The sequence below is a fragment of the Chelonia mydas genome, chromosome 14 (genome assembly GCF_015237465.2).
Source record: "Chelonia mydas isolate rCheMyd1 chromosome 14, rCheMyd1.pri.v2, whole genome shotgun sequence".
In the NCBI taxonomy this organism is placed as follows: Eukaryota; Metazoa; Chordata; order Testudines; family Cheloniidae; genus Chelonia; species Chelonia mydas.
In genome coordinates, this window is record NC_051254.2 from 10,342,086 (window position 1) to 10,358,223 (window position 16,138).

The following is a 16,138-nucleotide window of genomic DNA, read 5'->3' on the forward strand; positions in this document are numbered from 1 at the left end:
CTGTGGCAAACATAACTCCCAGTCCCGCAATAAGATTCATGTGGGTAGAATTCTGTGAAGTCCCATTGGACTTTAATGGTGCAGGGTGGAGCTGGCTGGGAACTAGAATTTCCCTCGCATGGAAAGTTATCACCTTTCTGGAAAAGTTTCCTTCTGAATCTGAACAAAAATGTGGATAAACAAAATTTTCCATGGAAGGGACATTTTTTAAAAAATTTCAATTTTGGAAAAGCTGAAATGGAAGTTATCAAAAATGTCTGGCCCCACCTCCCAGGCTCCCCACAGTCTGCCGGATGGGCCACAGAGCTAAGTAGCCCGATTGGGAGACTAGGATCTGGGCTGCTGAGAAGTCAAGGAAGCCAGGTGAGCTAGCAAAAAAAACAAAACACCCCTCATTCCACACTCACACACAAAGTAGGTAGTTTTTTGTTAAAAGTTTTGTTGAAATTGGCACATTCTCTCCAAATTTATACATACGCATGCATGCAAATAAGTATGTAGATCATGAATAGTCATAATCTGTATGCTTGTTATACATGTGAACAAGACTTGGAACACAATTCTCAATGTAAATAGGATTGTTTGGTTGAATGTCATACTCCTCTAATTTAGGGTTTATTAATGTTATTCTAAAAAATGGTATATTTTCAGTTCTATACATACCATGGGCAAGATTTTTAAAAAAGTGACCAGTGATTTTAGCGGCCCAGTATGATACACTAAAATCTTCAAAGAGTTTCTGAAAATCAGGTCCCTTTAAGATGGACATGCAAAAATTGAGGTAGTAAAAAAAAATCTACAGCCATTTTTAAAAATCTTGATCAATGTTCTCAGGCTTTGTGTTTTGTAGAGAACTTCCAATGATGTTGTAGCGGGACCTTCTCCTTTTGAGGATCATCTGTTTGCTACTTGATCCGCATAAATTTACCTCAGATATAGAACAGGCCCCAAACATTACTATTTTCATTCCCACTCAGAAAAATCCATATTGATTATTTTTGTGTCAGCCACTCACTTTGCCCCACTTCAAAACTTCATTCATGTTCAGCAGACTGATTGTACGTCAGTAACAGCCTATGAGATCTCTTCGGAAAATATGTAGTCAGATGTCTCTATGGCGTCACGACGCATGATGCATTCTGTATTACAAGATCTCAAAAAGACCACACTGCTTCAACATACTGCAGGAGTTGGAACAGCAGCTTGGTGCCAGCATAACCGGTGCACGGTAAAATTAGCAACATCATATGCTGCTCATCTGGCCAGTGAAGTTTTCATGCCTGATAACCAAGACACGATCATTACTGGAATTAGTGATCTCTGAAAAAGACTGTGTGGACATTAGTCTGAATTCCAAAGGACAGTTTACTTTGACCATGACTGTGCCCCTTTTAATTTGTTCTTCATCAATATTTGCATAAATAGCTTTATGCTCCCACTGCTGTTGGGGAACGGCTGCTCTTTGTGCCTTAAGTGGATTTGGGTACAAACAAGAGTATTTTTTCTATTCTGTATAAAAAGTTTCAGTCATCCAACCGGACAGCAGAAAAAGCGAAGGGGAGGTTGCAGATGCTGAATGTAGCTCTGTATTATATCGTGTTCTCCTCTCTATAGCTACCTCTTATGTTTCTTCCACGCACTTGATTTTGTAGGTTGCAGAGAGATTCAAGCAGTTCACCTGGCACATACTTTTAGGGCCAAATTCTGATACCCTTATACTCATTATTGCCAAGTCGCTCTATTGAAATCAGTAGGACCATTCATGGAGCAAGGTGCTTCTCCCTATGACTAAGATAGTCAGTCTCTGGCCTTTAATGAGGTTAACAAAATACAGTACAATCAAGGTTCTGATTAATTAGTCCAATTTGTATTCTGAGTCACTACTTGAGATAACCTTCATAGCTGACTGTCAAGCTTGAACGTAATTCAGTTTTGTCATTGAGGGTTGCTGAAATCAGACAGACAGTCTCTGAAAACGTGGGTTTTGGATCTCCCCCTCAGACTGATTATTCACATTAAGCCCCATTCAGGAAGTGATCTCGCTGGAAAATCTGAGAAAACAGTAGCACAAAACTTCCAGACTTTCAAAAAGCCAAAGAATGTTCTCTTTCTCTCTTTTTTTAAAATGAGTTTAGTGCTTGTGAAAGGAACCAGATTGACAGCCCCGAAGACTGAAGGCTTCTGTGTATGCACAAAACCAGATCCATTATCAGGTTCCTGACTGCACATCAACATGCCTTGATGGTGAGCTACCAGTTTAACCAATTGCCATCAACAGGAATTGAACCTGGGAATCTCCAGGGCTAAAGCTTAAGTATCTATAGCACTATATCCTTTAGCTTTCAGTGCCAGAGAACTCATATGCTCCGAATTAGACACAGAAGGTGGAAGGTTAACAGATACTGAATAGTGGTTTACATAAAAACACCTCTGGGGGTGATAGGATACTTCAGTGTTCATGGTCTTTCAGTCTTTTGGCCTCCCTGGTGCAACTAGTGCCAAATCTAGTGGTGGATTTTGTGCTGAGGCTGTAGGTCAACTAGGAACTAGACTGAAACTACCGTATGATTTATCAGGAATCAAATAGTAACAATTTTCTATTACTCCTGACCTGGGCTGAATTTGAGAACTGATGGCCTATAGGTGAAAAGCTTTCTCTTCTCTCTTCTGTTGTTGAAAGAATAAATGGGGTTAATAGGAGAGTACATTAAATTCATTTCAGCTGAGATCTGAACCCAATTTACCAAGGGAGATAAATGAATGCATTAAGTCACTGTCTGAAGTTCAAAATTTTCAGTACTCTCATTCCGAAATGGACTTGTGCAACAGAAAAGACTGAATGACCTATAGGCAGTGAGGTGGGGTTTGGGTTTTTTTTGTGGGGGGAGGTTAAGAGCATTACTGCATTATTATTAATGAATTGTATTATAGCAGTGCCTATGAGCCATTGGGGCCCCCCTTGTGATAGGCAGTGTACAATATAAGTCAGGGGCTGCAGAGAACCATTTAAAGTGTGTGTGAAGATACAGATTCCCTCTACCCCCCATACCTGATCCTCCTCTACCCCTTCGAGGTCTCCAACCCCACCAGCAGCCTGAGTCCCCTGCTCCATGAACCTCTACACCCACTTTCTCCAAATCTGTGAGAGAGGCATTGTGGCCTGGCACACAGGGTTCCAATGTCACTCGGGGGGCGATGGCCCAAGCCAAGGAAGCATCCAGCAGAAGCCAAAAGGAAATAGCTCCAAACCCCAGCTCCTCTGTGTTATATCTAATGGGCCAAATCCTGACCGTAGTTACACAGGAGCAGTCTGCGGGCATTGCACCAGTGGGACAGAGCAGAAACAGATCAACTTTACATAATATAGCACAAGTCCCCAGATTTGGTATCAGGATTTTTCTAACCTATTTTTAAGGTTAATTGGGCCAAATTTTCAGAAGTGGGGAACTTCTTCATTTCCAATGGAAGTCAATGACACTCTTCGGCAGGGGATATTCCTAGGAAGGCTGTATGGCTGGTGAAAAGTGGTTGCAGCGGTAGGGTCAATTCCTCCCTTAATCTTTAAACTCTCAGTATTTTCATGTTGATTTCAGAAGACCTCTAGCTGTCTTGACCAGTGCATGGGTGGTCTGACCTAGAGTCAAAGTAGGAATTGGGAGGCAGGCCAGGACGGATACTGGGTGTTCAGAGTCTGAGGCTAGCCAGAGGACAAACTGGGAGATAGATGGCAGGCAGGGTCAGGTTACTAGAACAGTAAGAGCAGGTATTGCATGGGAAGCGGGCCTAATCAGCCAGACCCCAGTTGCATGGACAATTTCTTGGTCCTGTGCTTGGGTTAAACAGAATCTGGGGATCAATCAGGACCCGCAGTGTTCCGCCGATCAGATCACAGGACTGGAGTCCTCTGTCAGAGTTCAGCTGCTATTCTGGCAGCTGTTAGCAGGTCAGTGGGTGGCAGGTTGGGACTCCCTAGCTCCTAAGAGCCCTGTGGACCAGCATTCAAGATCCATGGTTCCCGACATGGACTCTCAAGGCCTTTGGCTAGCCTGTGATCCAAACTGTCTCTTCTGCCTCCTCCAATGACTACAGATTTCAGAAAATATCCAATTCAGTCTTTTGCAGTGATGAAAGAGATAACTGTTTGTGTTCCTTCCAAGAGAGAGGGTGGCCCTGATTTTTGGCTGCAGCTGCAGAGTGCATGGTGCATCTCAAGGAGGGAAAGTGTCAAGGGCGGGGGGGGGGGGGGGTTCCTCAATACTGGCTCATGCCCACTTCCCTGACATAGCTCAGTTATGTTGGCTTACGAAGGCCAATGCCCTACAAAATAATTGCCTTGGCCAGGGACTGTGGAGAAGTCCTGGCCTTGCCCGCTTTCCCCGACCATGTCTTGTAAAGTGGCAGTCAGGATGTGTGATGATCCCAATCTAGTTTTTAGGGATGCTTCACAGTGAAGAGGTGCAAAGCAGCTGGAATGCAGCAGGCCATCAGGACTAGTTCAGTTGAACTGATGTTGACATATGAAGCTAAGGGATGTATCCAAAGCTTGTTGAAGATGATGGGACTCTTTCCATCAACTTTGGTTAAAGGATTTCAACACATCTTGTAGAGGCATATGTTAAATTGCATGGGTCAAATTCTATGCTAAGTTATAGCCCATTTTAAAGCTAGAGTAACTCCCCAACTCCAGATTTACCTTAGCACGTAACAGACAAGACTTAAACCTCTTTCTAGTTCTATAGCAATGAGGCTGGATGCCAGCCTTTTGCCTGGAGAGAATTTAAACAGCCAAGTAATGGCAACACAGGTTTAATGATAGTGACATGAATGCAATCCTCTCTCTCAGTTCCCCAGCACAATTTTAGATCAGATTACTGGTAATAGGTAGCTGGGTTGTCTCGTTATTTATAAGTCGAACCTCTATTCAGACTTCCCACTCCTTTCTTGATTTTTCCTCGCTATGCCTGCTTATCAGTGTGAACATTTGCAATGAACATCGAGGTGCTCGGGCAGCTCTGGATAGGCATTACCAGTTCATTTCCCTCTATAAAACTGAACGATAAATTCTGTTGCCTTTGGCTGAGAGACGGATTTTGAGTCGCCCTCGCTCCTTTTGTTGATATGGAGGTAAACGCTGCAGCGGCTAAGACTTTCAACTGAGCAGGGTTTTTAAAAAATGTGCTTCCCTTATATCTATAGACACAAGCATTCTATTTAAATCCATAATTTACCAGGTTTCAGAGTAGCAGCTGTGTTAGTCTGTATCTGCAAAAAGAACAGGAGGACTTGTGGCACCTTAGAGATGAACAATTTTATTTGAGCATCAGCTTTCGTCAGCTACAGCTCACTTCATCGGATGCATCCGATGAAGTGAGCTGTAGCTCACGAAAGCTTATGCTTATGCTCAAATAAATTTGTTCGTTGCTAAGGTGCCACAAGTCCTCCTGTTGTTTTTCCATAATTTACCGTGGCTGCTGGTTAATTTCTGGTAAAGATAGTTACACAGCTTTGGTGCTCTCTTCTCTTGCAGCAATAAAAAAGGTCTAATGAAGAGCAAAATAAATCAAGTTTGACTAAGTTTGATTCTAAGATTCTGACAAATTGCTTGCAAGGAAAAGTTTGCGAGAAGCAAACTTTTTGCCACGATTCCCATCGTCAAACGTATGCAGCCAACACTCCTCCTTTCTGTGCCTCATAAAGGCAAAAGAGCTCCTAGAACTGAATCTCACCCAGGCTAATCAAAATGTCACTCGACTGCTGACTGAAATATACTTCAGTCAAATCAGAGGGAGAGCTTTTAATGACTGCCCAAATGAATGTCAAATTAAATAAGAAACAAAATGCAAATAAACTAGCCTGCCTAGCTACTGATACATTATAAATATTTATGAGGAAAAAAAGATGCTGTAATTTCAAATGATACCACAGCCCTATTTTGTATAAACAGCTAAAACAGTTATACACGCAATGCTGTATTTTGCCATTTTTTTTCCATTTCACATCACCATAATCACCTAATAAATATTTAAATGGACCCATTTGCTGTAACTATAAAAGAACCGTGTAAACTTGTTGTCATCTAGACACATAAGCCGCAGTGGAGTCAATGAATTTCAACAGTCACTTAATATTGCAAGCCACAAGCTACCTTAAACCTGCCAGCAACTGTCTGCCAGGAAGCTACTGTAGCACCACGGCTACCTCCTCCAACCCAGGACACGAGATTCATTATGAATGCTAGCATTGCTACTCTAATTAGGCCTGGGAGAGGTTTAACAACCATGCTACAGTCTTGCTGCTGACAAATATAAAAATAAAGCCTTGTTCAAATTAGCAATGTGAAGTGAGAAGGCCTAGAAGCAGCAACTGTCTGACCAGTAGTGAAACAGTTCGAATCTATAGTGAGGTTATTTTGCTTCATAAACTGCTAGTATGTTACCTGCAGGAGGTCTCCCTGTAAAATGAATTATAGTAAGCTATATGTGATAATTAACCGTGCATTAGCAAATATCTTGAAACAGGGGGGCTCTGTTTTCTCTGTATTTTGACTAATAAAAGCATGAATTTGTTCAACAAATGATCATTTAGGTTGTGGAATGCTAAGCATATTGGAGGAACACAGTAAGCAATAGAATACTGTAGGTGGACTAACAGTTTCCTTACAAAAACAGGCTGTTTAATAGGGTGGCTCCATACTACGGTATTCACATTACTAAAAACCACAGTGTTGGGAAGACAAATACAATATACATTTAAAATAATATAAACCTTATACTCTTATTTACTTGAAAAATGCCATGTATGTGACAATTAAAAAAAATATCTATATGCAAAGGTTTGTTTCAGAAAATTAAAAAAATCCCAAATAAATCTCTCTATAATTTTTACAGATAATGGAGCAAGATTTTTTTTTAAAGCCAGTGTGGGTTTCAAATGGTCTACATCATCTAATGTGTAACAAGGCTAAATATCACATTATTAAAAATATCCGTCTCACATGTATACTGTTTGTCATAATAAAGATAGAGTGCAACGGTAATCCATTTTAGCTTCAGTTTATACAGCACATGAAAACTTTATCTCCTGTTGCTGCACAAAAAATGGATTGCGAGTCTATGAGTGAGATGCTCAGGTGTAAATCAGTGTCACTCTATGGAAGTGACTGGAGTCATGCCAATTTACACCAGCTGGGGATCTAGCCCACCGCGTTCGTGCTGTTGAGCCCAATCCTGCAAACACCCACCACCCATAGTCAGAGGTGCTGGAACAATTTGTATAGTGGGGGTGCTGAGAGCCACTGAACCCAACTGTAAATCAGGGGCGTTGCCACAGGTGGAACTGGGTTGGCTGTGGCCCACCCACTGAGCATCCAGGGCCACCCCCCAACCCCTGCTCTGCTCTTGCCCCAGCGCTTGCCCCACTCCGCCCGCCCGCATGCCCAGACCCCGCTCCCTGGCAGGTGGAGTGGGGCAAACCCCACCCACCGGGCCACCCACCCAAAGTCGGGACCCACCCACGTGTCCCATCCTGGCTATGCCACTGCTGTAAATCCTGTATATGATGGATACCACTTCAGGCCAGGGGGTGCAGCAGCCCCCTAGTTCCAGCACCTATGTCTGTAGTACTTGTGACCAGGAGTAGTCCATTGATTTCAGCCAGACTACTTGTGATAGTAAGCATTTGCAGGGTTTGGCCCTATTATAGGAAATTATACAGTGTTGGTTTTATAAGGATGAGTTGCAAATTGTAATTGACAAAGACCTGAGGAATAACCACCAATGAATAGTAATTATTTTTAAATCCATAGATAACTGTATTTGGAAGTCTTTGGAAACTTAAACACTAGAAACTTTTTTTTAAATCTGAAACAAGGAAAAACGTTTAAATAAAACCAAGATCAGGAGCAATGCAGCCTCACCATCCCACCCCAAACATATATCTGAGCAGTCCTATAACACTGATCCTGAAACTAAAACCACAAGCAAAAGACTAGATCCTCCACTTCACTGGAAAATACACTGATTTACACCACCTGACAATCTGGCCCTTTGAAGTATTGATCTATGTGGGGAAGGATGCCAAAAAACTGTATGTGCAGTCAACGAGCATTCAACAGTCATGAACTGTCAAAAACCAAAATTAAGTTACTTGCTATGCAGAAGGTGGAATTGAACAGAAACTCCCTGAGTAAAATGTATTAGTGCCTAGTTTAAGACACTTTTATTGTGATGGAGCTTGGAACGTCTGAGTGATAGATATATGTTTTAAATACTTTGCATATTATTTTTTTTTAAATTGATGATTATTTGGGAAAATTGGTTTTGGTTTGTTTGTTTGGATTTTTTACCTGATACATGTGGCCCAATTCTGATCTCACACCAGTAGAAATCCTCACACTGACATTAATGGGGTTACACTGGAATAAAACGGGTGAGATCTGAAGCATGTATTAAATTAGAATAGAATTCTAATTCACTGTAGAAAAAAACAAAACAGAACAAACAAGCATTGTATCGGCACAGCCGACATTGGTTTCTAAGGTGACACAGAAAAGATTTTTCTTTGCAAGTTACAAGAACTTTGGCAATATATCTCCTTCTCCATTCATGTGGTGGATTGGAATCATACCGGTCACAGTTTGCATTAAGTGGGAGTGAAATTCCCAACTGGAATTTGTTTGGCAAGAGTTATATGCATTGGGTTAGATTATGTGACTTGAAGCATAGTCTCACAGTAGAGTGGGGTGCCAGTGGGCATCTCCCTAGCATTCTGAGATACCCCGACTGTCTTCTGGCATTTTCAGATAAGTCAGGAGTGAGAATTCAGCTTCTTAGTTCCCTGTCACCTTCTCCTCAATGGACATCAAACTGATTCCACCAAAGCTCCCGCTTAAAGTCAAGACCACTCGAAAAGTGAGCTTCATCCCGACTGCTAGTACTGATGCCATCTGCATCACCACCTCCTCTTGCTCTTTCTAGTGTCACTAATGGTAAAGCAAGGGAAGTGGATTTCAATATGCAGGATCTCTACAATAAACTGTTAGGTACAACATTAGCCCGTCCCCATTGGAATTCCATGTGAAGCACCCTTCCAGATTGTTTGATATTGGCTTGACAGTTCTCTCTGGGATGACATTCCTTAATGAACCCTACAGTGAGCCAGCCTATATACCTATATTTCTGATCTAGAATCCTTGCTGGACGGATAGTGGTATTTAACTGCAAGAAGGTTATGAAAGTCTGGACAATGTAACAAAGACTATTTAGATAATTACCTTGTGATGTATATAGCTACTAATGCATATTGCAGTCCATTTTAGAAGGTAGCCATGTTTTCATAACAGATATTATATAACATAAAACTTATTTATTACAAATGAATGGCTGACATGTATTCTTTGGAGAGTTTATTTAAAAGAATACAAGCTATATTTCTACCATGTACTCTGTAGAAATAAGAGCAAAATACCAATTTGAACTGATTTGGCAGTAAATTACATTCCACAAGAAAGCATACATTTTTTTGACTCACACATTTGACTCATACACTTTCCAATTAGCTGGAAAAGTGGGGAGCAGTTTGGGATTCTGTTTTTCTCTTAATCTTCATCATAAATGTGTTTGATTTATGCCCAAAAGCAATTGAAGAGTATATGTAGTTTGACATTTTTATGGTTCTCTCCATCAGCAATGACTGCTCTCCAGCTACAGACGCTTGATAACCTTAACCATAATCAGACTAAGTGAAGAGTGACCACATTCTTATTCTTATTATTGTGGCTAATAAGAAAACAATAACCTCCAGTATCTCACATTTCAAAAAGTCAGTCTTTAAAAGAAATAAGCATTTTTATCACTAATGTACCAGAGTTAAACTTTAATATTACCAAAGTAATACAAGAACTTAATATGCTTTTCACTTCAGAACAATATTAGAGACCTGTGCTGCATTTTCTCAGATGGATTATATTTTGGACAGAGGGTAAGAGTGCCCCCTTTTGGAATTTTAAAGTCTAACAGCTCAAAGCGAAGAATTAGGTGCAAAACATTTCCTAATCCCTATTCAAGATGTGCATCTCACCAAGGATTATTTGTGTTTCATACTGTTGTGCTCTCCTGTGATTTTGTATCTGGCTTCACATTCCTTAATAAAGTAATAGACATGAAAGAATTTAATAGCCCTTCCCAGCAACCACAAAAAGGACACACAGTCTAAAGTCAGTTAAAGGTAAACATATGGAAGCCTCCAAGGAATGCAAAAAAAAAAAATTGGAGCATATGATTTAGACCTTCCCCCCACCCCTGTAGGTTAATTGTATTGAAAAGTCACTTCACAGACATTAATCTACAATCAGTCTACCATAAACTGAGGTTCCCTACTAAACACTCAAAAGAATCCTACAAGAAATGTTTAACATTTTAAACTAAGCCACTGAAATTCTTAAAAATAAAATACAATAAAATAAAATAAAAATCCAAGGACAATTATTTTTATTCCAGATTTAATTTAATAGTAAAAACACCCCCGCAATACTGAGTCTGGTATTTGATATTTTTATGTTGACAACTTTAATACCCAAACACCAGTCCTCAAGAATGTAATTTCATTAGATGTACTAGAGCTAGACATTAGATGTTCATGGGCATGGTTAGAGGAGAGACACACACACAAACTAGGAGCCTGGATTGAAATCAACATTTCCATGGCAAGGTTGTATTTTATTTTTCCTGATTGCAGTGCCATAATGCCAGGCATAACAAAAGGAATGTTTTTGTTAATGAAAGCAATGCATTTTGCTCCATATTAACTGAGTATGCATTGGAAATATTGTGCTAATAAAATACGATCAGTGTGTTGCTTGACAAGTATCCTTTTGTGACATCTAACTTTAGAAAACTGATCTCTTCTAATTACACTAAATAGCACTTTCCTCCTTTTGCTTCAAAATTGAAGACATGTTTGCATGGTATATTAATAACTCTCGTTTCCATTCAGAGTTTGTTCCTCTGGTTTTAGCATCGTATGCCCTAGACAGTAGCAATGCAGAGCATCTGCAGCTAGAGCCATCATCGTGAAATGCTTTTTAAAACACAAGCTTTGTGCATCAGCTTTTCCTGCTTTAAATGTCTACAGAAATAGCTCCACAGCCCAGCATCACTGCCAGTATGCAACAAGTTACAACAGATCCTATTAAATCCCTTTTTCATTTTCAATGGACACGCTCCCTGGTTAACTGAAAAGCGTCCCAGTTCACTTAGCAGATCGCTCTTCCTCTTGTTAAATGCTATACTCATTTTGGTAGTAATTCGAAATCATTGCCACATGACAGCTGTGTAGTAGCCAATCAACCCCCTGTGGGGTCCAGAAGTATTGTTATCGCCATGTAGCAGATTGGTAAACTGAGGCAGAGAAGTTCGTTTCAAGGACTGATGATATACAGGGAGTTAATGTCAGAATCAGGCTTGAAAAAACAGAGTAGCTAGCTGTCAATCTAGAGCTTGCCCAGCCCATTAGTTCACACTCTTATGCTTATTGCTATCCCTGCTGGTGTTGAGAGACTTGCATGGACTGATCAGCAGAGCAGCTAGTTCAGATGCAAGCATCCACCCCACCCTGGGGGCGCACCAGATGATACAATGCATCAAGAAGGACACTCTTCCAGGGTTGCTCAAGGCACATGAAGGGTTGCTCCCCAGGGTTTATTGATACCTATCTATGGGTTGATCTGGAGGAAAGAGCAGGTCTACAGCTCCGCCTACTACCCAGCTCTTTTAGATGTGATTCACCCCCTGGGTCCCTGAAACAAACAAGGACCAAGTCCTCACTAGGGCTGCTTTCACGCTCTGCCCTTTGCACAGGATTTGCAAGGATCATGGTGGAAACTTCTTGTGCTTCCTGGCTCTGCCCATCCAAGCATAGGTAGATGGCAATTCAACCCCTTGATTGGGCTCATGGGTCTCTCCCTGTAAGGAGCTGGACTACTTGTTTGAACAAGTGCTCACCAACCTAAGTGAGGGTTGCACACGTAGGAGTTGACTCTGCATTAATAGAGTGGAGATTGTAGATGGATTTTAATGGATTTATTGTAAGTTACACTGAGGAAAATGAATGGTGTTGGGATTTTGTAGTTATTCTTTAAAATATTATTTGCAATTTTATAGCTTTTGAACCCAATTTTCTTGGAAGGCTGCTCCCCGTCTCCTGTCATACCTGTAGCTGCCTCAGATCCCAACAGGGAATCACTATTAATGATATGCTTATTTTTCTTTGCTGAGATTTTTATCTCCTGATTGTTCTTATCTGCCTTTGCTTCACCCTTCTAGACAGAGATGTTCTTTTATAAAGGCTCAGGTGGGTAAATCTACTTTGTCTAAAATCTGATGAGATTTCCCCTTTAGTTAGATTAATAAAGGGAAGGTTTAAGATGTGTTTTAGGCCCACTTGGTCACCCATACACTTAGGCAAGTGCTTAAGAGAAGGCTCACGCAGTCCCACTTTGCAGTTTAAAAAGAAAAACAACCACCAAAAAAGACTAAAGGTGAGATTTTTTTCAAAGCTATTTGGATACCCAACTCCGATTAATTTTAATGGGAACCTGGTGACTTAATCCCTGAGGCAACCTTGAAAATCTTGCCCCATACCTTGTGAAGACCAAATAAACCTAATTAAAAGCAGCTTAGAAAACATGTGTTTCCTCAGATGGGGGAATCTCACAGGTAACTTAAACCACAGCCATGTTACAATAGGGCACAAGTTGAGATACCCAAATGGAGACAGGTGACTATGTATGACTCGGCATTACCATAAGTAAAGCAGAGGATCTTGGCTGGAATCACTTTTACTTATCACACCACATTTGAAACATGCTTCTTTCAGATGGACTCAGAACAGCAGACAGTCAAACACAGATACTAAGCGCACTGAAAATGCAGAAGTTTTCAGGTTGCACAACTCTGCTGAAAATTTGGTCACCTGCAGCTCTGCTTATTGTATTAAATAACAGCATGCAATCTATTCCAGCACACACGTTCCAGGAAATGCAGCATTTGGTCTCCTACCTTAATGTGATCACAGCTATTTCACCTATGTGTAAGGGGACTGTTGCCCCCTTACTAACATTCAGTGGGGGTGTTTTAGTTGCTAGCTCCCAGTACTAAAAAGGGGGAAGGGTCGATGGGGAATCAGGACCCTGAGACTGACGGCCCCCAGGAACAATGGGGAGAGGCCAATGCTCTACGTCAGCCTGAATGACAGGGCGGGCAGGCTAATCAGGGAGTCAGGAGGCCAGGGAGGTCCCGTTCTCCGTGTGAGCTGGATTTGCCTGGGTCAGACAGAGTGAGGCCGAGCTAAGGAGAAAGCAGGGGCCCAAGCTGAGCTGGGGAGCAGAGCTGGGCCAGATCTAGAGAGAGCAGGCCCTGTCCTGGGAGCAGAGCTGCAGCCCCAAAGCCAGAGGCACAGCCCAGAGAGAGCAGACTTGCCCTGGGTGGAGAGCTGCAGCAACCAGAGCCAGAGGGGCCAGGAAAGCAGCCCAGGAAGCAGGTCAGTGCTGGGAGCAGTCACAGAAGCAGCCTGCAGAGCAGACCTGTCCTGGGAGCAGAGCTGCAGCAACCAGAGGCAGAGGAGCCAGAGGGACCAAAGAAGCAGCCCAGGGAGCTGGAGGCAGAGCAGCAGCAGCAGTGCTGAGACCGAGTGGTGGAGCTGGGGCTGGAGCAGTCCGGAGCTGGGTGCGGTGAGCAGCTGGGGAGAGCGAGGGGGACCCTGGGCAGCGGGCCCAGCACAGGGAGACGCCTCAGCCAAGAGGCTCTGCAGGCCAGGCTTGGATTGTAACCCCGACAGGGCGGGGGTGACACTGGGAAGAAGGGTCCTACCACGTAGAGCCTGAGAGCGTGTGGCCACCACCAGAGCGAGTGTCCAGCCCACAGCATCCCTGCAGCCCAGCCAGGGCCTGAGAAGAAGGCCTGGGACTTACAAGGAACAGACTGTGAACTGCCCTGATGTTCCAGGGACACTGTTTGTGAAGTTCCCTGCCACAGAGCGGGGTGATGTGTTTCCTTTAACCTTTCCCATTTTTCCTTATTCTTTTTAAAATTAATTGTTGATTAAATAACTTGCATTTGCTTTAACTTGTATGTAATGGTCAGTGGGTCAGAGAAGTGCCCAGTGCAGAGAGAGTACCCCGGAGTGGGGACACCCTAGCCCCTGTCCTAGGTGACCACAGCAGGGTTGGGGGTCGAGCCCCCCAGGAATCCTGCGCCCAGCCTTGTTGGGGTTACGAGGACTCTGCCAGGCAGGAGAGTGGAAGGGGAGTCCTCAAGGGCAGGGAGGCCACTGGGTAAAGGAGGTGGGAGCGAGGACTCAGATCCTTTCGCTAGCCCACTTCACCGGGGTAGTGCAGAAGCCAGGAAAGTTCCCCACAATAGCAGGACTATCCCCCCGCTTACGTATGTCTACCATCTCCTGATAAGATAGATAGGTTTGAGCCAGCTGATGCATGACCAAATAGCAGGACTGGTGATTCAGTAAGTAAGTGGCACAGGTGAATCTCGGTCAGTATTGATCCAGTCCCCCAGCACTGGGCTAGGGAACAGTGCTCCTTTTGAAGCAACATCTTTTAGGTATCACTGAGATAAGCATTAGGGCGAAAGATTTCGGAGCACTATTTAGATGAGTTGGGATATTAGCCCCAGAGTCCTCCCCATATTTTAGTTTAGTAATTACAATATGTATTAACACATTTCCTCTCTTCCATTAGATACTGTAGCATTCTTCAGTTCATTCCTATGCATCCATCTTCACTTTGCATTAGCAAATGTGATGATAGTCATCCTTAGCATTTACATAGTGCTTTATCTTTCCTTCACAATGAATAAATAGATTAAGCTTCACATTATCCCCTGCATTAGTGTAAATTGTATTATCTTCATACCTAGCCTGGGGCCACCAGTAGGCAGCCACCCTAACCATAGCCCAAAGATACAACTGGCTTCAAACACTAACCCTAGCCTCTAGGAACCCCAAGCCATATGGCCATCTGCAGCTGCAACCCTAAATCTTAGCTCTGGGCCACTTACATGCCCTAACTCTATCCAGGGTACCATCTATATGCCTGAACCCTAAACCTAGACTGGATATAGTTCCTCATATGATTCTCCAGCCTTAATAGCAGCCTGGGCTGCCCCAGAGGCCCCAACTTAAACTCTAATTTAGGGCTCCCAACCATCTCCATTAAGCCTAACCTAGCTCGGTCCACAAACCTAACACTTGCCCAGGGCCTCTGAAAGTCCCCAGCCAACTCTAGCCCACAGCCAATAGGCCCCAGTTCTAACTCAGGCCCAGCACCTCCAACTAGTCCCAATCTTAATTCTACCCAGGGGCTAACTACAGGCCCCAGCCCTAAATGTAACTCAGGGCTGTGATCCAGCTCTAACCCTAAACCTAGCCAGAGACTACAATCCCACTCTAACCCTGGCCCCAACCCTACCCTTAGCTCACCATCATTTACAGGCCCCAACCCAAACCCTACCTCAGGACAGTCTACAGGCCCCCAACCCAAATGCTTTCCTGTGGCCGCCTATGGGACCCAACACTAACCCTAGCCTGGGGCCATCAACTAGGCCCCGCTCTAACCTTTGCATAGACCATCAATTGGGGTTCAACCCCAAACCCCAACTTTAGGCCACCTATGGCCCCTACCCAAAACCTAGCCTCGGAACATGATCCAGCCTCAACTCTAACTCAGAGCCTCACGAGCTCCAATGGCAACTATAACTGTGGGTGCGTGTCTTGCTGAAGTTCATGTGGTGTCACAGCTAGTTTGAGTCTCCGGTTCTCGTGCCCCCCGTCGTCTGTACAGCCAGAAAACCACACTGCCTTTCTGCTCCCATTGCCAATATTAATGTCATAAATACTATGCAAATGTGGTACAGACTATACAAATTCCATAAAAGGGAAAGGAGACCCATGCTGACTTTTTATAGTTGAAAAGACCTAGTCCCCTATGGCCAGACACATTTTCCATGACCAAAACTATGCTCTAGATTACACCGAACCACATGCCACATCCTGCCTCATTTCTGTGTCAACTCTTCTTACAAGCAAAATACAGTGTTCCATCTTTGCAATTAAAATGCACCCTTTGATT

General features: G+C 43.1%; 1 long non-coding RNA gene across 1 annotated transcript in view; it reads right to left on the bottom strand.

Moving 5' to 3' along the window:
- Nucleotides 1-1,824: 1,824 nt before the first annotated feature.
- The window catches only part of LOC122462938, a 92,830-nt gene continuing 78,516 nt past the window's right edge, over nucleotides 1,825-16,138 (bottom strand). The window contains exon 3 of the long non-coding RNA XR_006285835.1: nucleotides 1,825-2,051. This is a non-coding gene — a long non-coding RNA (uncharacterized LOC122462938). The remainder of the gene's footprint in view (nucleotides 2,052-16,138) is intronic.